The 27,374-nt window shown below is 39.9% G+C and overlaps 1 long non-coding RNA gene across 2 annotated transcripts in view; it reads left to right on the forward strand.

The window, feature by feature from the left end:
• Nucleotides 1–631: 631 nt before the first annotated feature.
• LOC129557051 (uncharacterized) overlaps nucleotides 632–27,374 on the forward strand; it is a 45,766-nt gene continuing 19,023 nt past the window's right edge. For both annotated transcript variants that reach the window (XR_008686160.2, XR_008686159.2), the window contains exons 1-2: nucleotides 632–737; nucleotides 4,009–4,067. This is a non-coding gene — a long non-coding RNA (uncharacterized LOC129557051). The remainder of the gene's footprint in view (nucleotides 738–4,008; nucleotides 4,068–27,374) is intronic.

Raw genomic sequence — 27,374 nt, forward strand, 5'->3', positions numbered from 1 at the left:
TTGAAAGTCCTATATTTTATCTTGGAAGCCTAGCATTGTGGGTCTGCATAGATCCTGGGTTGCCCCTGTCATTCAAGATATGACTACCATCTAACCTCCTCAGAGTCCATTGGCATCTCTTCAGTTTTATGTTGATGAACCAAAGCTTCCCCCTGGATTTGTCTGATGTCAAATTCTGGCTCCTGCAATTTCTCCCTCCTCTCTAGTTCCTGTTTCAACCAGAGAGCAGGAACCACTAGCATATCCTGAGTTTAATTGAACAAACATCTGTCTTTCCCAATCCACATTAGTAATTCCTTACATTTATTCAGGTTCTCTTTCACAATTTCATTGCCAAGTAATCCAGAGAATTCACACTTATTAGATTTTGCAACAGGGATTGTAACTCATTTTCTCACCATTATTTTCCCAGTAGCTACTACAGTGCATGGCAACCAGTGGAGTTCAATAAATATTTGTTGAATGAGTGAATTAAAGAGTAAATTGCCTACAGACTGTTTGCTAGATTAGATGGAACAGAGTGTTCTATTTTAATCCAGCGGGAAGGACTATGGCCAATAGCGTTAAGGTTAAGGAAAATCACTTTTACTTCAACACCCACCCCCAATTTTCTACTATCAGAGGTCAAGCGGTAGCGTTGAGAAGTCAAGAGCTGCCCAACTGTGGCAGTTTTCAGAAGGAGGCTGAATTTTCACCTGGCAAAGAACTAGTGCCACAGACAGAATTTCTAAACTGTGGTGAGAATTATTAGACTACTTTTAACTCTAAGATTCAAGGATGTTAATGCACTCTCTCCACTTTTTTTGCCTTTGTCATTGAATCCTCTTCTGAGACCTAACAGGTATACCGGTTGCAGGCAAGCATTTATGATGCGCCACTTCCTTTTAGTTTCAGATTTTGTAGGGCATAAAGATGAGAAAGTTACTTCTATTAATGGAAAGTAAGAAGCCCTTAGTTTTCCAGTTTATCTCTGATTTATGTGTTTCAGTGTCTAAATGTGGCCAGGCTTTCCTTGGCCTTTTTGAGAAAGAACAATGTAATCATTGAAAACGTGCAGTAACTGCCTACATGTCCTTCTGCTCGTGCGTGTGTGTTCAGTTGCTCCGTTGTGTCTGACTCTTTGGAAATCCATAGTCTGTAGCCCGCCAGGCTCCTCTGTCCATGGGATTTCCCAGGCAAGAATACTCTGGAGTGGGTTGCCATTTCCTCCGCCAGGAAACAAGTCCGTGGAAGAAATGTTATGTTACCCAAAAGTACAGGCACTGATGGAATCCTAAGCTAGTCCCTCAACCTGAGAGAAAGAATTATTTGGAGGTGTAATAAGCATAAGCATACCCCGCAGTGAGCCTGGAATCCTTGTATATCTTCCAGTTCTTTCAATGTGGTACTGTGTGAGGGAAAGGACGAGCTATTTGGGAGCATTATTGTGCGTAACTTGAGCAGTGCCCGTGGTGCTGGTGGGCAGGGGAGTAAGGAGGGAGGAGATAAAGGACAGTAGGGGCAAGCTATGTGTTGTCCCCTGGGGCCAGAATAGGGAGTCTGTGATGGCTCAGGATGTGTGTCAGGTGTGAAGGCTGAGCAGAGGCTGTGTGTGTGCAAAAACAAAGATGAGTGGTGGAAGCCACATACGTGATGTGGATCAGACCACAGGGCAAAGGTCGTATGCATGTATGTGGTCAAGATTTATATGAGGGTGGAGGTAAGTGTGGTGTGGGGCCCTAACTGTGTAACGTAAAAGAGGAAAAAGTCTTGGGAATAGACTGATCATGAGCCTGTTCAGGTGTATATGGGAAAATGGTTGGTGACAGCCAAGTGTGTGGTGTGGATAAAGTAGAAGTGTGTGACAGCATATTTAGAGGGTAGGGTTAGATGTGGGTAGTGTGTGTGGCTGTGAGAGACAGAGAGAGAAGAAGCAGCTACCTTTGGGACATCTATGCCTATTTATGCATAGGATATGTTTTTTAAGTTATTTGTGTATTGATACATTATGTGTTTATGTTTGGACAAGGGTAAGAGAAGGGCACGTGTGTGTGTGTTTTTATCAGGACAGAGTATTTCTGTACTGGATGGAGCTCTGATGTGTTGGCATATAACCCAATGTGCACATTTATGACACATGCGTATGGTGGTTAGCAGGTATGTGCTGTGGGTCCTGTGGTAACAGTAAGACCCTACAAGAAGGAACACCAAGTCACCATTATGCAGTTTTTCCATCTGACCTGCTTATCCTGTTTCCATTGTCACCAGGTACCAGGAAGATGCACTAAGTGCTGGTTCAGAGCAGGTTGAATGTGAATAAAAGACCTTTAGTCCCCACCCTTTGGGTTAGTCATGTCTAAGACACAAGTGGGTGGTGAGATTCCAGTACAGTGCTCCCTAAGTTATACCCTGGTCATGGCCTCAACGTGTTCTCCTGGAGCCCAGGTGAAAAGGGTACACCCGAGATGTGTTCACACTGAGGGTTTTGTGAGGTCACCCTCTTAGCATCCCTGAGTCGAGCCACATCTCTGAGGCTGACATGTCAGCCTCTTTGTTTATGTGTTATTTGCTCAGTTGTGTTTGACTCTTTGAGACCCCATGGACCGTAGCCCACCAGGCTCTGCTGTCCATGGAATTTCTCCAGACAAGAATACTAGAGTGAGTCGCCATACCCTCCTCCAGGCGATCTTTCCAACCCAGAGATCGAAGCCAGGTCTTCTGCATTGCAGGCAGATTCTTTAAATGTAATATTAATATTTTATTCACCTTTGTCCTGAAATTTGTAGACCCGTAGATCAGAGATACATGGGCTTAGACTCTACCTTTCATAGAGATATGAAATCTTAGACCTTGATAAAGAGTGGGAATGGTCGAGTGGTTCAGTACTCTGAGCGTGGATATACTCTTTCCTCCTCTAGCTGAGAAATACTGCTCTGGTCCAGTCCTCTCTATATTAGACAAGAGGAATTTAAGATCTAAAAAGGTCAGAATCCTGCTCAAGGTGAAAGCAGTGTAATCGGTAATTTTTGCCAGCTTGAGTTTCTCTGAGCTACCCATTTCAGACTTTAACATTTTGTAGGTAGGTTTATGGGCTTCCCACATGGCTCAGTTGGTAAAGAATCCACCTGCAATCCAGGAGATGCAGGTTCATCCTTTGAGTGGGAAGATCCCCTAGAAGAGGGCATGGCAACCCACTCCAGGATCCTTGCCTGGAGAATTCCAAGGACAGAGGAGCCTGGTGGGCTAAAGTCCATAGGGTCACAAAGAGTTGGACATGATTGAAGTGACTAAGCTGGCATGCACAGGTGGGCCTATATTTATTTAGCTCCATCTGTACAACCCTGAACATAGCAACTGAACTAAATAAGAATTCTTAATGAAATTAGTAAGAAAAAGATGAAGATCTAACAGCATAATGTGGGACTTGGGGGAAATAATAAATATGCTACATGAGTTTCAGTGAAAACTGAAAGATGAGCAGTTGTGACCGATATAAGACTTTTGAAATACACATTCATAATAAATAATGGGCTAAAAAATATCAGATGGTGTAGAAAGAATTTTTCTGCATCAATGTTTGTCCTAAGAAACCACTCTGGTCTTTCCAAATTATGATCCTGTGTACCTAGGAAATCTATTTCTTAGACAAAATAGGAAATACCCCACCTTTTTGCCTGTGAAAACAGAACTTACAGAAGATAATATTTTGAACCCCTTAAATTTATCTGTTATTTCCTTTTTGCTTTCTTTGATCTCAAGTTTATTTGCTTACCAATCAAAAATAAGAACAATGGGAAAGAACTCATAATTTAAAATCAAATTGATCTCTCTGAAAATCGTCGTTGCATCTTTCACCGTGTGACCCTGGGCAAATATCTTAATCTCTCTGAGTCTCAGCTTCCCCATCGCTATAATAGTACAATGATGACTACTGTGTATAGTTATAAAAATTAAGTAGTATGCATGCACTAAATACCTGGCCCAGAGCAAGCAGTCAATGAACATGACTCCCATTTCCTTCCTCAACAGATGCTTTGACCTTTGCTTGCTATGCTGAGAAGTACCTTTGTCTAGTAGAATCACTAAAGGTAGGAGACACCTCAGATTTCATCTGTCAGTGGAGCCTAGTAGGGCCAAGATTTGGATCAGATGAATAAGGTGTATCCCTTGGGGACAGAATTTAAGGATGTGTCAAAAAACTCAATAATCAAGATAAATCATGTTTGAAGTAATATTATTAAAATTAAAATGAATGCCTTAGGTAGTGAAAACATTCTAAAATTAGATAGTGATGGTGGTTACACAAATGTAAATATATGGAAAAACCACTGAACTGTACATTTTATTTATTTTTAGATTTGCTTTTTTAAAATTGGGGTATAATTGCTCTATAGTGTTATGTTAGTTTCTGTTGTACAACAAAGTGAATCAGCAGTAAGTATATATATCCCCTCCCCCTTGTGTATTCCTCCCATCCCCCTCATCCCCCTCATCACAAAGCACTGACTGAGCTCCCTGTGCTATACAGACGCTTCCCACTCTGTTTTACACATGGCAATGTGAACTGTACGCTTTAAAAGGGTGAGTTTTCCGGCATGTGATTTACACTTCAATAAACTATTGTTTAAAATTTAATGTGAAAAAACTCATGATGAGCAAAATATCAACATTTTAAGGAAAGCAAAGATCATACTAGAACCCACCCAAGCCTGAGGGCACCAGATTCCAGATGTCAGGACCACAAATTGTGCTTTGAGAAAGATTCTTTTTGGTAGTTTTTGCTTTCTCTTTCTCAAGTCACAAGCACTGACTTCCCCTGAGTGCCTTTCTTAACAGCCCTACAGCTTCTGTTCCTTCCCTTTCTTCTCTTTTCTGCGTAGCACACAGGAAAGCAAGAACAGGAAGGCTAAGCTTGAATGCAGAGAGGAAGACAAGTCTATCTAGTTTGTTCCAGGCCCACCTCTAACCTTGGGGAAGGTTTGTAGCAAGGTGGAAAAAACATTCAACTCACAACTGGTACCCAGATTTCTAAGAGAGGAACTTAAGGAGAGAAAGATGCCTCAAAACTCTTGGAGTACAAAACGGGACTCAAAAACATGCATGTCAGTTGAAGGTCAGTCTGCTGGGAGCAGCATTGCTACCACAAAGAGAGGAATCTCTTAAGCTGGAGAAGACGGGAGTGGCAGTAGAACATGAGAGAACAACTGATTGTGATGGGAGAAGAAAAAGAGGGGATGTGGGAGGACTTCCCTGGTGGTCCAGTGGCTGAGACTCTGAGCTCCCAATGCAGGAGGCCTGAGCTCGATCCCTGGTCAGGGAACTAGATCCTGCATGCTGCAGGTAAGACCTGGAGCAGCCAAATTAACTTATTAATTAAAAAAAATTTTTTTAAAGAAAGGATATAGGGAAGATATGAGATTGGATTTTGCGTGGGCAGAATGGCCAAGAGAGGAGGAGACCCCTGAATGAGGGAATGGAAAGAGCCACCAGAAAGACTTTTTCAAACAAGAGTATCTAAACTGACTTTTTGGATTGGAAGAATAAATATTGTAAAAATGAGTATACTACCCAAAGTAATTTATACATTCAACACAATCCCTATCAAGCTACCAACAATATTTTTCACAGAACTAGAACAAATAATCTTACAATTTGTATGGAAATACAAAAAACCTCGAATAGCCAAAGCAATTTTGAGGAAGAATGGAACTGGGGGAATTAGCCTGCCGGACTTCAGGCTCTACTACAAAGCCACAGTCATCAAGACAGCATGGTACTGGCATAAAGACAGAAATATAGATCAATGGAACAAAATAGAAAGCCCAGAGATAAATCCACGCACCTATGGACACCTTATCTTTGACACAGGAGGCAAGAATATAAAGACAGTCTCTTTAACAAGTGGTGCTGGGAAAACTGGTCAGCCACTTGTAAAAGAATGAAACTAGAACACTTCCTAACACCATACACCAAAATAAACTCAAAATGGATTAGAGAGCTAAATGTAAGACCAGATTCTATAAAACTCCTAGAAGAGAACGTAGGCAAAACACTCTCCGACCTAAATCACAGCAGGATCCTCCAAGACCCACCTCCCAGAATACTGGAAATAAAAGCAAAAATAAACAAATGGGACCTAATTAAAATCAAAAGCTTCTGCACAGCAAAGTAAACTATAAGCAAGGTGAAAAGACAGCCTTCAGAATGGGAGAAAATAATAGCAAATGAAGCAACTGATAAAGGATTAATCTCCAAAATATACAAGCAGCTCCTGCAGCTCAATTCCAGAAAAATAAATGACCCAATCAAAAAATGGGCCAAAGAACTAAACAGACATTTCTCCAAAGAAGACATAAAGATGGCTAACAAACACAAGAAAAAATGCTCAACATCCTTCATAATCAGAGAAATGCAAATCAAAACCACAATGAGATACCATTTCACACCAGTCAGAATGGCTGCTCTCCAAAAGTCTACATGCAATAAATGCTGGAAAGGGTGTGGAGAGAAGGGAACCCTCTTACACTGTTTGTGGGAATGCAAACTAGTACAGCCACTATGGAGAACAGTGTGGAGATTCCTCAAAAAACTGGAAATAGAACTGCCATATGACCCAGCAATCGCACTCCTGGGCATACACACCGAGGAAACCAGAATTGAAAGAGACACATGTACTCCAATGTTCATCGCAGCACTGTTTATAATAGCCAGGACATGGAAGCAACCTAGATGTCCATCTGCAGACAAATGGATAAGAAAGCTTTGGTACATATACACAATGGAGTATTACTCAGCCATTAAAAAGAATGCATTTGAATCAGTTCTAATGAGGTGGATGAAACTGGAGCGAAGTAAGCCAGAAAGAAAAACACCAATACAGTGTACTAACGCATATATATGGAATTTAGAAAGATGCAAATGATAACCCTGTATACAAGACAGCAAAAGAGACACAGATATATAGAACAGTCTTTGGGACCCTGTGGGAGAGGGTGAGGGTGGGATGATTTGGGAGAATGGCACTGAAACATGTATGTTGTCATATGTGAAACGAATCACCAGTTCAGGGTCGATGCATGTTACAGGATGCTCGGGGCTGGTGTGTGGGGATGACCCAGAGGGAGGATAAAGGGAGGAGGGAGGTGGGAGGGGGGTTCGGGAGGGGGAACTCATGTACACCCGGGGTGGATTCATGTCAATGTATGGCAGAACCAACCAATATAATATTGTAAAATAATTAGCCTCCAATAAAAAAAAAATAAATTAAAAAAAATAAAAATCAGCAATAAAAAAAAAATAAAAGTTGTTTAATGGGTGCTATGTGATATAGTTTCTCCCCTATAACCCTGGCGCTTAAATAAAATCTACATGTATGAGATGTGTGAGTAGGGGTTTGTGTGCAAACCAGTGGAAAGACTGGTTTTCATGACTAGGTTGACCTGCTAAGAGTAAAAAATGGAACAAAGGAGGCAGAAGCACAGGATAAAGAAGAGACTATAAGATGTAAACTCCCTAGACTTCGCATACACCCTACAAAGGGCTCTGAGCCCTTATAGGTCATGGACTTGAAGAGTTGAGTCAGCTTAATCTATCTCTCAAGGGTCAGAGAAGCCACATCTGAGATTCAGGATAGGATTATATTTGTTGAGCAGGGTTAAATCCTGTTTGAAGGGTCATTGTGAACCCAGGAGGAGTGGGGAGAATCTTGCTGGTACATTCCACTTGTAACTAAAGGGAAGGAAGAATAGATGGGAGTGACACCAAACATTGCTTCAACAGACTCAATGAAAATACCTGGGGCCCAGTTTTCTAAGACTCATACTTAAATTTGTTACTTTGCACATTCCAAGGGGTTATAAGGTATTAGAACCTATATCAACCTCTAGATCTCAGCTATATAGCCACATTTCTTATTTTGCTAATAAATGTTCCAGTTGAAGAGCAGATGTTTACAACACTACCTTATATATGTATATTATTTTCTTTCTGCTAACCTTCCCTCATTAAAGGAGGTTTCCTATGGAAAATGATAGTTTAATATGAACCATGACAGACTCTATGTTTTCCTAGCACTCAAGAAGAATGAAGATAACTCTCTACTGGTTTTTCTGTACTAGTTTCTTGTCAATAAATCACTTTCCTTCCCAGAAGTTTTTTACTATAGCCCAATTCTGTTTTACGGTAGGCAAGCCTCCAAAAAACTCACTCTGGCCCAAATTAGAGTTGGACCTCCCGGCACCAGTATTTTTTTAATGCTCTTCGGATTATTCTATGTTCTGCTTTAGTTACAAATTCCAGGAACCGAATCTTTGGAGGCATGTGTATTTTGAAAAATCCTCATCCTCTCCTATCACTTGAGACATTTAATAAGATGAGATAATTTTAAATTAACTATCTAGTTCTACAGCGCAAGTAATTATTTAATACTCATTGTGTTTTAAATCCCAGATAAACAAAAGGCAGATTATGAAGGACTCTGTCCATTTAATTATGGAGCCTAGGCTTTGTCTACGTGGGGTGTTACAGAAGGATTCCTAAAGCTCCAAGAGTAATTAAAATCAAAGAGATTGACAACACCCAGAGTTGACAAGGCTATGGAGTAACTGGGATTCTTGTATAGGATACCTACTAAAGCTCTGTGACTCAGCATTTCCACTGTAGATTATGTGCCAACAGAAATAAGTGCTTGTGTCAGCCAAAAGATCTGTACAAAAATGTTTGCAAGAGTTTTACTCAAAATATCTAAAAACTATGAATGACCCAAATGTCCATCAACAGTAATAAACACATTGAGATGTACTCACATGATGAAATACTATATAGCAGTAAAGAAGAATGACATACTTATCCATGCGACATACTGGATGAATATCACAAACACTGAGTAAAAATTCATATGCAGAAAAGAACGTGTTGTGTTATTCCATTTATATGAATGTTTAAGCAGGCAAAACTAATATGTGATGACAGAAATTGGTATATAGTGACCTTAGGGGTGGAGTATGACTCAAATGGGGGTATGAGGGAAACCTTTGGAGTGCCAGAATGTTCTGTATCTTAATCTAGTATACATATTTAAAAACATGCCAAGTCATGTATTTAAGGTTTGGGCATTTTACTAGGTTAATACTTTTATTAAGTTATACCTCAGTAAAAATTGAAAAGAGGAAGAGATACAACAAGATTTGTATTCTGGAGGAACCACTCTAATTATGAAACAGAGTGAAGGCAAGAAGAAAATATGTCAATAATATCACTAAAACAGTGGTGGCCTGAAATAGGAGATGGATTAATTTGACACATGAAAGGTAAAGAAAAGAGAACTGAGTACTTCCTGTGTGTTGGTAGATGAGGGTAGAAGGATGTGTTAAGAATTATTCAGGGGATTCTGGCGTAGGCAACAGGCTGGATGGTGGTGACATTTGCTGAGACTGAGAGCACAGAAGGTGGAGTAGACTTGGGGTCATGTTCAGTAAATGATGAAAATTCTGGGAAGAACTAGGTGTGGACTAGGTAGGCCATCCACTCTCTCCAGCCGGTGTAATGAGAGGGTCATAATCTCAGTTTGAATCACCTACATTTTGTCGGCACTGGAAGAACAGGCTCTAGCTAGTCAGAGTGGCTGAGGGAGATGTTAAGGAGCCGCTGTCACCTTGTGAATAGAAATTTATGCTGTAAAAACAAGATCCATGAGAAATAAAAATGGGTTTAAAGCAATCAGCCTCAAGTTTCCAACATGCCAGAAAATGAAAATGTAAAGGCAGATAATGCCAAAGGAAATAAATATACCTACAGTCCTTAGATGTTAGGAGGAACACAGAGCATGTGCTTTTGAGAGTGAGATTATGTAGCTGATTGGATGGAATGAAGATTGAGGGGAGGGGCAAGAGCTCTGGGGCCAAACAGATACAGGTTCAAATCCTGTCTCTACTACTTGCTTGTGTTTTGACTGTCCTTGTTCAGTTGCTCAGTTGTGTCCGACTCTGTGACTGAGGGCAAGTCAACTGAACAAACATAGCCTCAGTTTATTTGAAAGTGTAGCAAATAGTACACACTGTCCCAGATATGATGTTTAGATAAATCCATGTATGTGGAAGAAGTCAATTCATTATGGGTTTACAAATAGATGGGTTTCCCTTTCCTCTTATTATGGACAAAGAAAATCCCCTACTTCTTGTTGTTTGGTCACTAAGTCATGTCCAACTCTTTTGTGACCCCATAGACTGTAGCCCACCAGGCGCCTCTGTCCATGGGATCTCCCAGGCAAGAATACTGGGGTGGGTTGCCATTTTCTTCTCCAAGGGATCTTCCTGACCTGGGGATTGAATTCATGTCTCCTGCATTGGTAAGCAGATTCTTTACCACTGAGCCACCAAGGAAGCCCTTTTAAATTCATATAAAAGTCCTAAAGGGTAAAATGGCTTACTCAGACCACTTAACTAAATACCATTGTATCGTCTGTAAGGATTTTGACTTTCAAAATCCTATCCTACAGCCTTTCCTGATTATGTGAAGTAATCCTCTTCTCCCTGTAATGCATGATATTAAAAAAGTAACCCCTAAGAATTGTAGGAAGTGTCTTCATTCTTGTTCATTCCATCTCTGATCTTCCAAGTTTCTCTTACTGTATGCAGTTAAAGATTATTGGACGGGATTCAGAGATTGAATAACTGACTGTAGTTTAAAATCATCAGTTTGACAAATGTATTAGTTAAGATTAGTTTGACAGCATTTACTCAAAAGCTCTAAAAATGATGATTCAACAATACAGAAATGTATTTCTCATACAAAAGGAGTCTTGGAGGTAGGCATTCCTGGGTTGGCTCGGCAGCTCTCTAATAACACAAATGCTTCAAGCTACTATATTTCTGTCCAGTGTCTCAGCACAGGGCTTCTATCCTCGAGGTGCCTTATGATACGGGATGGCATATTGTCAGAAGGAAAACAAGGCATGTGGACAATAAAGAACCACTTCCAGATGGGGTAGTTTTCCTTTATTGTTGTTTAGTCACTCTTTTGTGACCCCATGGACTGTAGCCCACCAGGCTCCTCTGTCCATGGGATTTTCCAGCAAGATTGCTGGAGTGGGTTGTCATTTCCTCCTCGAGGGGATCTTCCAGACCCAGGGATCAAACCCACATATCCTGCGTCTCCTGCACTGCCAGTGGATACTTTACCACTGAGTCACCAAAGTTCCACGAAACGTTTCATTTTGCATTCCATTCATCAAAATTAGCTGCAAGGGAGGTTGCAAAACACAATTCCAGATGGTAATATGCCCACACAAAAATCTGGATTCTTTCACTAGGGAGGGAGGAAAGAGTTCATGTTGAAATAGGCACAGAATTTGCATTCTAGTGGAATGGTAATTGATGGCATTTAATAAGTGATTACTATATGCCAGGGACTTCCCAGGTGGCTCAGTGGTAAAGAATCTGCCTGCCAATGCATTAGACTTGAATTCGATCCCTCATCAGGAAGATACTCTGGAGAAGGAAATGGCAACCCACTCCAGTGTTCTTGCTGGAAGAATCCCATGGTCAGAGGAGCCTGGCAGGCTATAGTCCATGGAGTCGCAGAGAGTCGGACACGACTTAGCAACTAAACAACAACAACTATACACCAGGCATTGTTGTAACCATCTTACTTGTACTAACTTGTCTGATTTTGCAACAATCCTTTGGAGTAGGTACCATCATTATCCATATTTTGCAGAATAAAGAAATAGAGGCACAGAGAAGTCAATAACTTACCCAAATTGAAACGTCATAACAAGTAGATCCAGGATATGAACTCAGTCGGAATTCCAAATACATACTTAGAACCTTCATTCTGCATTACTTCTCCTCAGTGTTTTCGTGTGTTAAGTTTATGTTCTCTTCTGTCCGTGGAATTTCCCAGGCGAGAATATTGGAGTGGGTGGTCATTCCCTTCTCCAGGGGATCTTCTTGACCCAGGGATTGAACCTGGATCACCTGAATTGCAGGCAGATTCTTTACTCTCTGAGCCACCAGAGGAGCCCCATGTTCTCTTCTAGGTATAAATATTCTTACCTATGTTTTGGAGGTGTAACTATTTGGTCCCAGTTCTCCAGCTTTCCTTTAGTGGTGGTTAGGTCTTGGTAGCTGGATGCCTGGCTATACAGTCAATTAGGAGTGAATAGGAAAAAAGTTGCAATATACAGGACCTGGGAGATTATTGGGTTGCTTACTGAATTACAGTGCTGCTGTGATGCAGTAGGAACTAGGAAGTATCCTCCTCTGTTTTAAGAGCTGTGTCTTGAATTGGAATCAGTGATGACATCATTCATTGCTCAATTCAGACAACTGGACATCATTTCTGACTCTTCCTACTCCTTCATTCCCACATATAATCAATTAGTCCTTCTGATCAAACCTCCTAAATATTTCTAGAATTTGTCAGCTTAACTCCATCTCTATTGTCTCATCTCCAAATCCATGGCATTATGACCTTGTGTTTGTGTAATTCAGTAGTCACATATATAGTGTTTCTGCCAGCCCTTTTGCTTGGGTTCACTCTCTAGGGAACTTGATACCACAGCTGATCACATCATCCTTTCTTAAAACCCTTCAATATCTCCTCCTTTTCCTCAAGATAATGTCGAAACTCTTAACCTGATTTTCAAAATCTTTCATTCCGAAAGCAGGCTGAAAGGCTGTTACAGGTTGGGTTCCCCAGAAAGATCACTCAGATGGAGATTAGGAGGCAGAAGTTTTATTAAGGGGTCCTCTTGGTGCCACCTCTATGAAAGGGAAATGTAGGAAGCAAGGCTGAACAGAAAAAGAAGTTAAACTGTGAAGTAGTCTCAACGGAAGCCTCAGTTGCCAATATGTTCCCATCTGAAACTGGGATGACCCATCAGAATTGTCCTAAGGTGGAGCGAGATGGCTGGGTCTTTATATCTACAAATTGATCGATAGTGGATGTGGTTTGCCCTGGGAAGTGGACTTGACCTAGGATGAGGCCACCTACACATTCTACAGCTTCTTGTGCTAAGTCCAACTCAGCATTTTCATGCACCACACCTTTGGGTACTCAGGACCTCTGACCTAATTTTCCTAGTTTACACTGGAAAGAGTAGGATGAAGTTGAGGCTGACTGACCTCAAGCCCATCTTCCTATTTTTCTAAGGCCACACATTGTACACTTGGCTTTTTTGTGAGGCTCACATCTTCTGGATTCTGGAGTCTTTTCGTCCTGTCAGAAGTTTCTTTCCTTGGGCCTCCTTATCCTACCTTGAGTAGACATTGCTTTAGAAACCTTCGCAAAGGCTTAAGCACCTAGGGTTTGAGCACATCCTCTCTATTCTTTTCTAGTCAGTCAAACTTTTAATCTCTTTAGGTGGAAAAGCATCTCTTATGTTAACCTTCATTGATCCCACATTGACTAAAAAGTTTCTAGGAATTCTATGCTTGAGTCCTCCAGTTTTCCCCTTATTTTTTAAAGTCAATATTGCATTCCTTTCTCTCTAAAGCATCAGGCTTACAAAGTTGAAAACCATGACTTTCAAGATTATCGTCTCCATTATAGCTTTTATAAAAGTTTACTCAAGAGTTCAAATCCAAATAATACAACCTGTGTTTGTGCGTGTGTGTGTGTGTGTGTGTGTGTGTGTGTATAGAAGTCTCTTCCCACTCCTTGAATAGTGAGGGAAAATCAAATGATCTGGGAAAAAGAAAAAGAAAATATCCATACTGTTTAAAATCAATTGTACCTACTATACACATAAGCCTGCTCTGTCTCACTTTACCTCTCCCTTCCTCTTGCTTCCTGGGAGCATATCCTAAATAAACTACCTGCATCAAAATCCTATTTCAAACTCAGCCTCCAGGGGCACTCAGTAAAGGGAAATGTATTCCTCATTAATTTCTAAGCATTCACCAGGGTTGCCTCATGCGTGCTCAGGAACTGTCCCTGCATCGCCTTCCACGTGGTCCCCTCCTGAATGTGCCTTGACGCAGACTCTGTTACCTACAACTCAGATAGCTGAGCTACTGACTACAGAATTCTTTCTTTGAGGTTACACCTGCTATCACCAGTAGACCCTCAGGGTAAAGGCCACTTTTCCAAGTGTGTTTTACACTTTGGAAATTGTGAAATTTACCACAGCTCAGAGATCAGCCTATAACTTTTAATGGGACATGGCTAATGGTTCAGGGACCATGGAAGAATAGTGCAAAATTGAAAACAACTTATAACCATCACACAAATACAATTCTGTCCTAAGGTTTCTTGCTGACAGGGCCAATGTCTTGCTTTCCTCAAGTACCTGTCTCCATGACTGGAAGGTTAGTTCACAATTCTACTTCAAGAATTACTCCTGGTACCTCCATACCAGAGTTCAAGCCAATCTGACTCTCTAGCATCAGAAAGAAGGGTCGTTTTTCTTCCTACGTTACTCCAAGACCCACTTATGTTCTCCATTTCTTCTAATTTTTTTCCTCAAAAATGTATCTTTTTCCTAAGATAACTGTCAGTAGGATATGTGTTACTTGCAAGGAAACCAAGTCATAGACATGTGATCTGACTCTATGGACTCAACAAGATACAAACACACAATGACTTTAATAGTTTCTAAGTCTTTTTTAAAAAGTCATTTTGGGGAAATTGATACTCAATTTGGGTTAAGTTTGGTCATCTGACATGTTTAACATTTGGGTCATCTCTAAGTCTATGTAAAATTTATTCCTTTTCTCGACTTTTCTGTTTTTACTGAATAGTCAAAACTCTTGGGGCCTAGTCTCACTCAGAGTTACCTTGGCACAAGTAGAAATCACAGAAGATGGAGAGTTGGACCATCTTTAGTTAACAGTGAGAGAAACCCAATTCATGCTAGCTCAAGCAGATTATCTGAGATAGATAGGAATGGCATTTGTCTTAGGAGTCACCAGAGCAAAGGATTTGAATGCTGTTAGTATGCACTCCCCTCCCGTCTCTCTTCTCTGCATCTATACTCTTTATTGAACTTTTTCTTGCAGACTTCTCTAATGAAGCTGAACAGAAGTTGCAGACTTATAGCCTCATAGCTTCTTTTAAAGTGATTAAAAACAAGAAAAATGTCTTTCACATGTATTCAAATTTATTTTAGTATCTGATGCTCTTCATTTCTTTGTTCAGTTCAGTTCAGTCACTCAGTCGTGTCCGACTCTTTGCCACCCCATGAATCACAGCACACCAGGCCTCCATGCCCATCACCAACTCCCAGAGTTTACTCAAACTCATGTCCATCAAGTCAGTGATGCCATCCAGCCATCTCATCCTCTGTCGTCCCCTTCTCCTCCTGCCCCCAACCCCTCCCAGCATCAGAGTCTTTTCCAATGAGTCAACTCTTCTGATGCAGTGGCCAAAGTATTGGAGTTTCAGCTTTAGCATCAGTCCTTCCAATGAACACCCAGGACCGATCCCCTTTAGAATGGACTGGTTGGATCTCCTTGCAGTAAAAGGGACTCTCAAGAGTCTGCTCCAACACCACAGTTCAAAAGCATCAATTCTTCAGCAATCAGCTTTCTTCACAGTCCAACTCTCACATCCATACATGACCACTGGAAAACTATAGCATTGACTAGATGGACCTTTGTTGACAAAGTAATGTCTCTGCTTTTTAATATACAATCTAGGTTGGTCAAAACTTTCCTTCCAAGGAGTAAATGTCTTTTAATTTCATGGCTGCAATCACCATTTGCAGTGATTTTGGAGCCCAGAAAAATAAAGTCAGCCACTGTTTCCACTGTTTGCCCATCTATTTGCCATGAAGTGATGGGACTGGATGCCATGATCTTCGTTTTCTAAATGTTGAGCTTTAAGCCAACTTTTTCAGTCTCCTCTTTCATTTTCATCAAGAGGCTCTTTAGTTCTTCTTCACTTTCTGCCATAAAGGTGGAGTCATCTGCATATCTGAGGTTATTGATATTTCTCCTGGCAATCTTGATTCCAGCTTGTGCTTCATCCAGCCCAGCGTTTCTTATGATGTACTCTGCATATAAGTTAAATAAGCAGGGTGACAGAGAAGACAATGGCAGCCCACTCCAGTACTCTTGCCTGGAAAATGCCATGGATGGAGGAGCCTGGTAGGCTGCAGTCCATGGGGTCGCGAAGAGTAGGACATGACTGAGGGAATTCACTTTCACTTTTCACTTTCATGTATTGGAGAAGGAAATGGCAACCCACTCCAATATTTTCGCCTGGAGAATCCCAGGGACAGGAGCCTGGTGGGCTGCTGTCTCTGGGGTCGCACAGAGTCGGACATGACTGAAGTGACTTAGCAGCAACAGCAAGCAGGGTGACAATATACAGTCTTGATGCATTCCTTTTCGTATCTGGAACTAGTCTGTTGTTCCATGTCCAGTTCTAACTTTTGCTTCCTAACCTGCATACAGGTTTCTCAAAAGGTAGGTCAGGTGGTCTGGTATTCCCATCTCTTGAAGAATTATCCATAGTTTCTTGTGATCCACACAGTCAAAGGCTCTGGCATAGTCAATAAAGCAGAAAGAGATGTTTTTCTGGAACTCTCTTGCTTTCTCAATGATCCAGCGGATGTTGGCAATTTGATCTCTAGTTCCTCTGCCGTTTCTAAAACCAGCTTGAACATCTGGAAGTTCACGGTTCATGTATTGCTGAAGCCTGGCTTGGAGAATTTTGAGCATGACTTTACTAGCGTGTGAGATGAGTGCAATTGTGCAGTAATTTGAGCATTCTTTGGCATTGCCTCTCTTTGGGATTGGAATGAAAACTGACCTTTTCCAGTTCTGTGGACACTGCTGAGTTTTCCAAATTTACTGGCATATTGAATGCAGCACTTTCACAGTATCATCCTTAAGGATTTGAATAGCTCAACTGGAATTCCATCACCTCCACTAGCTTTGTTCGTAGTGATGCTTTCTAAGGCCCACTTGACTTCACATTCCAGACTAACAACCAAAAAAGATGTCCTTTTCATCATAGGGGACTGGAATGCAAAAGTAGGAAGTCAAGAAACACCTGGAGTAACAGGCAAATTTGGCCTTGGAGTACGGAATGAAGCAGGATAAAGGCTAATAGAGTTTTGCCAAGAGAATGCATTGGTCATAGCAAACACCCTCTTCCAACAACACGAGAGAAGACTCTACACATGGACATCACCAGATGGTCAACACCAAAATCAGATTGATTATATTCTTTGCAGCCAAAGATGGAGAAGCTCTATACAATCAGCAAAAAAAGACCAGGAGCTGACTGTGGCTCAGACCATGAACTCCTTATTGCCAAATTCAGACTTAAATTGAAGAAAGTAGGGAAAACCACTAGACCATTCAGGTGTGACCTAAATCAAATTCCTTCTGATTATACAGTGGAAGTGAGAAATAGATTTAAGGCACTAGATCTGGTAGACAGAGTGCCTGATGAACTCTGGATGGAGGTTCGTGACATTGTACAGGAGACAGGGACCAAGATCATCCCCAAGAAAAAGAAATGCAAGAAAGCAAAATGGCTGTCTGGGGAGGCCTTACAAATAGCTGTGAAAAGAAGAGAAGCGAAAAGCAAAGGAGAAAAGGAAAGATATAAGCATCTGAATGCCCAGTTCCAAAGAATAGCGAGGAGAGATAAGCCTTCCTCAGCGATCAATGCAAAGAAATAGAGGAAAACAAGGATTCATGGGGTCGCAAAGAGTCAGACACTACTGAGCGACTGAACTGAACTGAACTGAGAGATCTCTTCAAGAAAATTAGAGATACCAAGGGAACTTTCCATGCAAAGATGGGCTTGATAAAGGACAGAAATGGTATGGACCTAACAGAAGCAAAAGATATTAAGAAGAGGTGGCAAGAATACACAGAACTGTACAAAAAAGATCTTCAAGACCAAGATAATCACGATGGTGTGATCACTCACCTGGAGTCAGACATCCTGAAATGTGAAGTCAAGTGGGCCTTAGAAAGCATCATTTCTTTGTATAGAACTAAATTTCCATCTGGTATCATACTATGCCCACAGAACTACTTTAACATTCCTTAATGTGCAGAATTTCTGACAATAAATGTTTCAGTTTTGTTTTAGCTTTTGTTCATCTGAAAATAAACTTTTTTAATTTTTGAAAGATATTTTTATGAACTATGAAATTTTGGGCTGGAATTCTAAGTATACTATAATCGTTTCTTCATTAAAATTTATTGTAACTATTATCTTCGACTCTCAGTGTGTAACTTTTTTCCCTCTGGCTGCCTTCAAGATTTCCTCTTTCACTTTAAAAAAAAAATTAATGTATTTATTTTAATTGGAGGGTAATTACTTTATAATATTTTAGTGGTTTTTGCCATACATTGACATAAATCAGCCATGGGTATACATGTGTTCCCCATCCTGAACTCCTCTCCCACCACCCTCCCCCTTCCATCCCTCAGGCTCATCCCAGTGCACTAACCCTGAGCACCCTGTCTCACGCATCGAACCTGGATTGGTGATCTGTTTCACATACGGTAATATACATGTTTCAGTGCTATTCTCTCAAATCATCCCACCCTCGCCTTCTCCCACAGAGTCCAAAAGACTGTTCTATACATCTGTGTCTCTTTTGCTGTCTCACATATAGGGTCATCATTACCATCTTTCTAAATTCCATATATATGTGTTAGTATACTGTATTGGAGGAGAAGGTAATGGCAACCCACTCCAGTACTCTTGCCTGGAAAATCCCATGGACGGAGGAGCCTGGTGGGCTGCAGTCCATGGGGTCGCTAAGAGTCGGACACGACTGAGCGACTTCACTTTCACTTTTCAGTCTCATGTATTGGAGAAGGAAATGGCAACCCACTCCAGTATTCTTGCCTGGAGAATCCCAGGGACGGAGGAGCCTGGTGGGCTGCCGTCTATGGGGTCTCACAGAGTCGGACACGACTGAAGCGACTTAGCAGCAGCAGCAGCATACTGTATTGGTGTTTTCTTTCTGACTTACTTCACTCTGTATAATAGGCTCCAGTTTCATCCACGTCATTAGAACTGACTCAAATGCATTCTTTTTAATGGCTGAGTAATACTCCATTGTGTATATGTACCACAATTTTCTTATCCAGTCATCTGCCAATGGACATCTAGGTTGCTTCCATGTCCTGGCTATTGTAAACACTGCTTCGGTGAACATTGGGGTACATGTGTCTCTTTCAATTCTGATTTCCTTGGTGTGGATGCCAAGCAGTGGCATTGCTGGGTCGTATGGTGGTTCTATTTCCAGTTTTTTAAGGAATCTCCACACTGTTCTCCATAGTGTCTGTACTAGTTTGTATTCCCACCAACAGTGTAAGAGGGTTCCCTTTTCTCCACACCCTCTCCAGCATTTATTGTTTGTAGACTTTTTGATAGCAACCATTCTGACTGGCGTGAGATGGTACCTCAATGTGGTTTTGATTTGCATTTCTCTGATAATGAGTGATGTTGAGCATCTTTTCATTTGTTTGTTAGCCATCTGTATGTCTTCTTTGGAGAAATGTCTGTTTAGTTCTTTGGCCCATTTTTTGATTGGGTCATTTATTTTTCTGGTATTGAGCTGCTTGTATATTTTTGAGATTAATTCTTTGTCAGTTGCTTCATTTGCTATTATTTTCTTCCATTCTGAAGGCTGTCTTTTCACCTTGCTTATAGTTTCCTTCTTTGTTCAAAAGATTTTAAGTTTAACTAGGTCCCATTTCTTTACACTTGCTTTTATGTCCATTACTCTGGGGGGGGGGGTCATAGAGGATGTTGCTGTGATTTATGTCAGAGAGTGTTCTGCCTATATTTTCCTCTAGGAGTTTTAGTTCCTGGTCTTACATTTGGATCTTTAATCCATTTTGAGTTTATTTTTGTGTATGGTGTTAGAAAGTTTTCTAGTTTCATTCTTTTACAGGTGGTTGACCAGTTTGCCCAGATCCACTTGTTAAAGAGATTGTCTCTTCTCCATTGTATATTCTTGCCTCCTGTGTCAAAGATAAGGTGTCCATAGGTGCATGGGTTTATCTCTGGGCTTTCTATTTTGTTCCACAGATCTATATTTCTGCCAGTACCATACTGTCTTGATGACTGTACCTTTGTAGTATAGTCTGAAGTCAGGCTGGTTGATTCCTCCAATTCCATTCTTTTTTCTCAAGATTGCTTTGGCTATTCGAGGTTTTTGTATTTCCATACAAATTGTGAAATTATTTATTCTAGTTCTCTGAAAAATTGCATTAAATCTATAGATTGCTTTGTGTAGTATACTCATTTTCACTATATTGATTCTTCTGATCCATGAACATGATATATTTCTCCATTTATTTGTCTCCTCTTTGATTTCTTTCATCAGTGTTTTATAGTTTTCTATATATAGGTCTTTTGTTTATTTAGGTAGATTTATTCCTAAGTATTTTACTCTTTTTATTGCAATGGTGAATGGAATTGTTTCCTTAATTTCTCTTTCTGTTTTCTCATTGTTAGTATATAGGAATGCAAGGGATTTCCGTGTGTTAATTTTATATCCTGCTACTTTACTATATTCATTGATTAGCTCTAGTAATTTTCTGGTGGAGTCTTTAGGGTTTTCTATGTAGAGGATCATGTCATCTACAAACAGTGAAAATTTTACTTCTTCTTTTCCAATCTAGATTCCTTTTATTTCTTTCTCTTCTCTGATTGCTGTGGCTAAAACTTCCAAAACTATGTTGAATAGTAGTGGTGAGAGTGGGCACCCTTGTCTTGTTCCTGACTTTAGGGGAAATGCTTTCAGTTTTTCACCATTGAGGATAATGTTTGCTGTGGGTTTATCATATATGGCTTTTTTCATGTTGAGGTATGTTCCTTCTATGCCTGCTTTCTAGAGGGTTTTTATCATAAATGGATGTTGAATTTTGTCAAAGGCTTTCTTTGCATCTATTGAGATAATCATATGGTTTTTATCTTTCAATTTGTTAATGTGGTGTATCATGTTGATTGATTTGTGGATATTAAAGAATCCTTGCATCCCTGGGATAAAGCCCACTTGGTCATGATGTATGATCTTTTTAATATGTTGTTGGATTCTGTTTGCTAGAATTTTGTTAAGGGTTTTTGCATTTATGTTCATCAGTGATATTGGCCTGTAGTTTTCTTTTTTTTTGTCATCTTTGTCTGGTTTTGGTATTAGGGTGATGGTGGCCTCATAGAATGAGTTTGGAAGTTTACCTTCCTCTGCAATTTTCTGGCAGAGTTTGAGTAGGAGAGGTGTTAGCGCTTCTCTAAATTTTTTGTAGAATTCAGCTGTGAAGCCGTCTAGTCCTGGGCTTTTGTTTGCTGGAAGATTTCTGATTACAGTTTTGATTTCTGTGCTTGTGATCGGTCTGTTAAGATTTTCTATTTCTTCCTGTCCTCTTTCACTTTTTAGTCTCAGAAGTTTGACTATGAGGTGTCTGTATCCTGCTTGTGGTTTTTCTGGGCTTTATAGATCTGTATCTTCTACTTTGTTCTCTATTCTCCTTCTGTAACTCCAATTATACATTTATCAGACTGATACCACAACTCTGGATGCTCTTTTCTGTATTTTTCTTTTTTTCTCAAAATGATTCATTTTGGACAATTTCTACTGACCTGACTCACTAATTCTTTCTTTAGTTGTATCCAGTCTGCTGCCAAGACAATTGAAGGAATTCTTTATTTCATGTTTTTTCCTTAGCACAACCAGTTGACTGTTTTTTATAGTTTCTATCTCTTAATGAAATTTACTATCTATTTTTATTGTTCACCTTTAAAAAAAAAAAACTAGATCCTTTAACATATTAATCACAGTTGTTTTTAAAGTCCCTATCGGATATTTCAACATCTGAGTCATCTCTGCCTGTTTCTATTAATCAAGTTTATCTCTGGGCAGTAGGGGCATCCCAGGTGGCCCAATGGTAAAGAATCTGCCTGCGAATGTGGGACACACAAGAAATGCAGGTTCGATTCCTGGGTGGGGAAGATCCCCTGGAGTAGGAAATGGCAACCCACTCCAGTATTCTTGCCTGGGAATTCCATGGAAAGAGGAGTCTGGTGGGCTACAGTCCAAGGGGTTACAAAGAGTCAGACACAACTGAGTGACTGAACACATGCACACACTAAGTAATATGTTTTTACTTGATTCTTTTATAACTCATCATTTTTTTAAATTATTAGAGTGTGGGCTTCCTTGGTGGTTCATTGGTAAAGAAAGTGCCTACCAATGCAGTAGACTTGAGTTTGATCCCTGGGCCGAGAAGGAAATGGCAACCCAGTCTAGTATTCTTGTCTGGAAAACCCCATGGACAGAGGAGCCTGGTGGACTATAGTCCATGGGGTAGCAAAGACGTGGACACGACTTAGCAACTGAAAAACAACAACAACAAAAGATAGTATGTATAGCAAAGCAGAAACAGCATGAGTTAACAGTATTTATGCCCAGAAATAAGTACCCCTCTCCTTCTGTCAGACTAATACTGTGAGAAGTGAGTCGGCCCAGTCACAAATTGAGCTGCTTGGGTTTTGTTGTTTGATTACATTCACTGCTGCACCATCTTCATATTCCCCAAGCAGCTGGTTTCTATTACCTTATGCTTATAGTAGGGCCTGAGGTCCTAGAACACATGTTTTCTTGCTTCACTCTCAGCTTTCAGCAATTCCTGTATACGTGTACCACAGATGGGGTCTGTCCATATTCTTGCCACCAATGAGTAGACAGATATTACTTGTGTTGTTTGGTGCTAGACTGTTTTGCTTGTACTCCTCTCCCACCAGCCATGAAGTTTTACCTGGCTCTGGGAATGAAAAGATTTGTTGCTTCTGCCCAGTGGCTTAAGGCTTTTATTTCCTTTAAGAGAAGGGCCTGGGAAATTGCATGGGATTTTGTGCCTGATCCCCAGTAGCAGCTGATTACCTTCTTCATACCTGCACCCCTGGGGGAGGCACTCACAAGTTTTCTGTCCTGCTCCTAGTCTTTATCCTGAGTGGCCATTGGAGGCCAAGGAATAGAGTTTGCTAGTGATAGCAAAATTTTCTTCTGTCTGGAATGGATTGCAGCAATTTCAAAATGACACTAGATCATACTTGGCCTTCAACATTTTGGCCAGTTTCTTCTTATCCATTTTTATTTTGGTAACCTTTTCCTCGCATGATCTGCCACAGGTGAGAGTGTTATGTGTTCAGTCTCTCTTTGGAGTAGCTTGTCACTCTTTGGAATTCAATTAATTTAATTTTCTTTTAAAACAAATATTTGTTTATTTATTTATTTGGCTGTGCCAGGTCTTAGTTGCAGCATGTGGGACTTTTTTTCTTCTATAGCATTCAGGATCTTTAGTTGTGGTGTGTGGGATCTGGTTCCCTGACCAGGGATTGAACCCAGGCCCCCTGCATTGACAATGTAGCATCTTAGCCACCAGGGAAGTTCCTACTTCACTGCCTCAAGACTTAAGTTTTGTGATGGGCTCAAAAAAGTTAAGTTTTTGTCAATTATCTGGCATTTTTGTATAGTTAGAGAGGGACTAATGGTGTTTTGAAACACCAAAACAGAAACTAATTTTTTGAGCCTTTCTACCTCCTAAGCGTGCTGTGATTCATGGGGTTGCAAAGAGTTGGACACGACTGAGCAACTGAACTGAACTGACCTCCTAAGTAGAAGCAGAACTCTCTTCTTATAGTTTCTTCACCAGGAAGATGCTTCCATTAGGGCAAAAAATATTAGGAAGAACCTAATGTCTCTTGCACTGGCCTTGGTCACATGCTCTTCCTTTTACCAGTCACTGATCACAAGGCATAGTTCTCTAATTTGCCTCACCTGGCAAAGGAGTCAGGCTCTCTGGCCAGAAGGGGTAGAATGAATGCCTAACAGACAAAAACAGTAGTCTGAAATGTGATAAGCACAGATAATTTCTAAAACTGTTTTTAATGAAGAAAACACGCACATGGCAAAAAATTCAAACTTTACAGTGAGATGCCATTCTCTCCCAAATCTTACTCCAGTCATCTTCCACAGAGGCAACTATTGTGAGCAATTTCTTGAGTTTCCAATCACAAAGTTTCTCTCTGTATAGTAACTTATACACACATAAACACATACCTCCACTCAAAATAGATGCTTTCTTAAACAAGCCTCCACTTAACTGACTCATAAGATTAACCAACACTCTTCACTCTTCCTGTGAAGCACACAATGAATACCTACAGCATCCACATGACAGCTTCTACCAGTTAAGTTACATGCTTACAAAAACTCAGTTGTATTTATTTTAAGCCTTTTTATAGAAGCTCAAATATTTTGGCCACCTGATTTGAAGAGTCAACTCACTGGAAAAGATCCTGATGCTGGGAAAGATTGAAGGCAGGAAGAGAAGGGGGCAAAAGAGGATGAGATGGTTGGATGGCATCACTGACTCAATGGACATGAGTTTAAGCAACTCCCAGAGATGGTGAAGGACAGGAAACCCTGGTGTGCTGCAGTCCATGGGGTCACAAAGAGTTGGAAATGACTGAGCAACTGAACCGAACTGATACCAGTTCAGTTGTGGCTATTATGATATTTAACTAATTCAATTAAATATTATATAAGCTAATTAAAAACTGAGTGCAAAAGAAGCCATCATTTTATGTAAATTCTTTGTGAAGACTTGCTAAACGTTACATCTTTTTAAAAAAAATTAGCTATGGGAGAAACAACTAAAAATCATTGGGGGAAACTGAAAAATCAAGAAGGATTTTGTGATGAGATTGCTGCAAAGTTAAGTTTGAACTTCATTTCAGTTCAGTCGCTCAGTTGAGTCTGACTCTTTGTGAACCCATGAATCACAGCACGCCAGGCCTCCCTGTCCATCACCAACTCGCACAGTTTACTCAAACTCATGTCCATCAAGTCGGTGATGCCATCCAGCCATCTCATCCTCTGTCGTCCCCTTCTCCTCCTGCCCCCAATCCCTCCCAGCATCAGGGTCTTTTCCAATAAGTCAACTCTTCGCATGAGGTGGCTAAAGTATTGGAGTTTCCAGGACTGATCTCCTTTAGGATGGACTGGTTGAACCTCCTTGCAGTCCAAAGGACTCTCAAGAGTATTCTCCAACACCACAGTTCAAAAGCATCAATTAATTCTTTGGCGATCAGCTTTCTTCACAGTCCAACTCTCACATCCATACATGACCACTGGAAAAACCATAGTCTAGACTAGACAGACCTTGGTTGGCAAAGTAATGTCTCTGTTTTTCAATATGCTATCTAGGTTGGTCATAACTTTCCTTCCAAAGAGTAAGCGTCTTTTAATTTCATGGCTGCAATCAGCATCTGCAGTGATTTTGGAGCCCAAAAAAATAAAGTCTGACACTGTTTCCACTGTTTTCCCATCTATTTCCCATGAAGTGATGGGACCAGATGCCATGATCTTAGTTTTCTGAATGTTGAGCTTTAAGTCAACTTTTTCACTCTCCTCTTGCTCTTTCATCAAGAGGCTTTTTAGTTCCTCTTCACTTTCTGCCATAAGGGTGGTGTCATCTGCATATCTGAGGTTATTGATATTTCTCCTGGCAATCTTGATTCCAGCTTGTGCTTCTTCCAGCCCAGCATTCCTCATGATGTACTCTGCATATAAGTTAAATAAGCAGGGTGACAATATACAGCCTTGACGTACTCCTTTTCCTATTTGGAACCAGTCTGTTGTTCCATGTCCACTTCTAACTGTTGCTTCCTGACCTGCATATAGGTTTCTCAAGAGGCAGGTCAGGTGGTCTGGTATTCCCATCTCTTTCAGAATTTTCCACAGTTTGTTGTGATCCACACAGTCAAAGGCTTTGGCATAGCCAATAAAGCACAAAGAGATGTTTTTCTGGAATTCTCTTGCTTTTTAGATGATCCAGCAGATGTTGGCAATTTGATCTCTGGTGCCTCTGCCTTTTCTAAAACCAGCTTGAACATCTGGAAGTTGACGGTTCACGTATTGCTGAAAACTGGCTTGGAGAATTTTGAGCATTACTTTACTAGTGTGTGACTTCATTTACTTAGATATAAATAATGTTTGAAAAATTACAGGCTTGCTTTAAATGAAAAACATAAAAAATGTACTTTGGATGTAGTTTATTCAAGAAAGACAACCTGAAATGCTAATTAATAAATTTTACCCAAAGAAAATAAAATTCAATTGTTAAAATATGTTCAAAAATATATATTTTCATGATTTCCTATTGTATGACTTTTTTTTATTAAATATCCACTGATAGTCTTGAATTCATTGGATAAAATGGTTTCTACTGTGCATATATGTATGTTTGAAAGAGGAACTAAAGAGTAATAGTATGTGTGTGAGTATGTGTGTGTTCACATAAGTGTACATATGTACACCATCTTAGTGAACAGCAGTCAGAAAATGCATCTCTAACAAAATGGCATTTTACCAGAAAGTCTGAAGGAAGTGAGTCAACCACACAGGTATCTGAGTGTAGAACATTTCAGGCAAAGAGAAGAGCAAGAACTAAGGTCTGATATATACCCTTGATTATGGGTGACTGGTTGTAATAAATTATGGGTCACTGATATACTAAAAACTATATAGCAGTCTAAAAATTGAAGTGAATGAGATAAAAGTATCTCCATTGATAAATAATAAATGTGAGACATTTAGTTTTATATTCAAATGTGATCATTAGAACTTCACGTTCTATATAACTGTACAAAATGCATAAATAAAAAGCTATTAGAAATATAAAATAAAATGGAAAGAAGCAAAAAGTATAATAGGAATTTTCACTCAACTCTACCAGTTGATAACATTAAGTAGACAGAAAATAAAGAAGATTAGAAAATTTAGATAAAAATAAACTTGTTTGAACTACTAAGTATGTGATTTGTACCCTTATATGTATTTTAAACAGATAATTTAAACTATTTCTGATCCTTTTCCAGTATCATATCTTTATTCCTATTTTGCATGTTGCAACATTGACTAGAACTTTCAGATCTATATTAAAATTTAGATTAAAAGTTATTTACACCTTAAGTGATCTGACCACTGTCTAGCACTATGATTTTGTATTGAACCAATCTTTCCTTTTGCCACAGAACATAGAAGTCTTATTTATGATAAATGAAGAGGATAAAGTGTTCACTAGCCTTGGCAATGTCATTGTATCTGGCCAAAGTAGGGAAGTCGAGGGGTAGGGGTAATGGAGCAAATATAGAAAGTGGAACAAGATTTGGCAGTAAGAATCTGTAAAATATGTTCACTTGTAATTTTCTATGTTTCTATCCTAATATGAAAAATTAGGTCACATCTTTGTTTACTTTGATAGTTTTTTTTTTTTTAAAGTAAAGTACCAAAACCTTGAGAGAAACCCGACTTGATCATGGTTAGTTCTATTAATTTGTAGTTGTATTTGTTATTCTAGTGTTTTATTTAGAATTTTCACATCTGTTTTCACTAATTAATCTCT

This window comes from Moschus berezovskii, chromosome 7 (assembly GCF_049115385.1).
Source record: "Moschus berezovskii isolate FMDL1 chromosome 7, NW_MosBer_1.0, whole genome shotgun sequence".
NCBI classification, from domain to species: Eukaryota; Metazoa; Chordata; class Mammalia; order Artiodactyla; family Moschidae; genus Moschus; species Moschus berezovskii.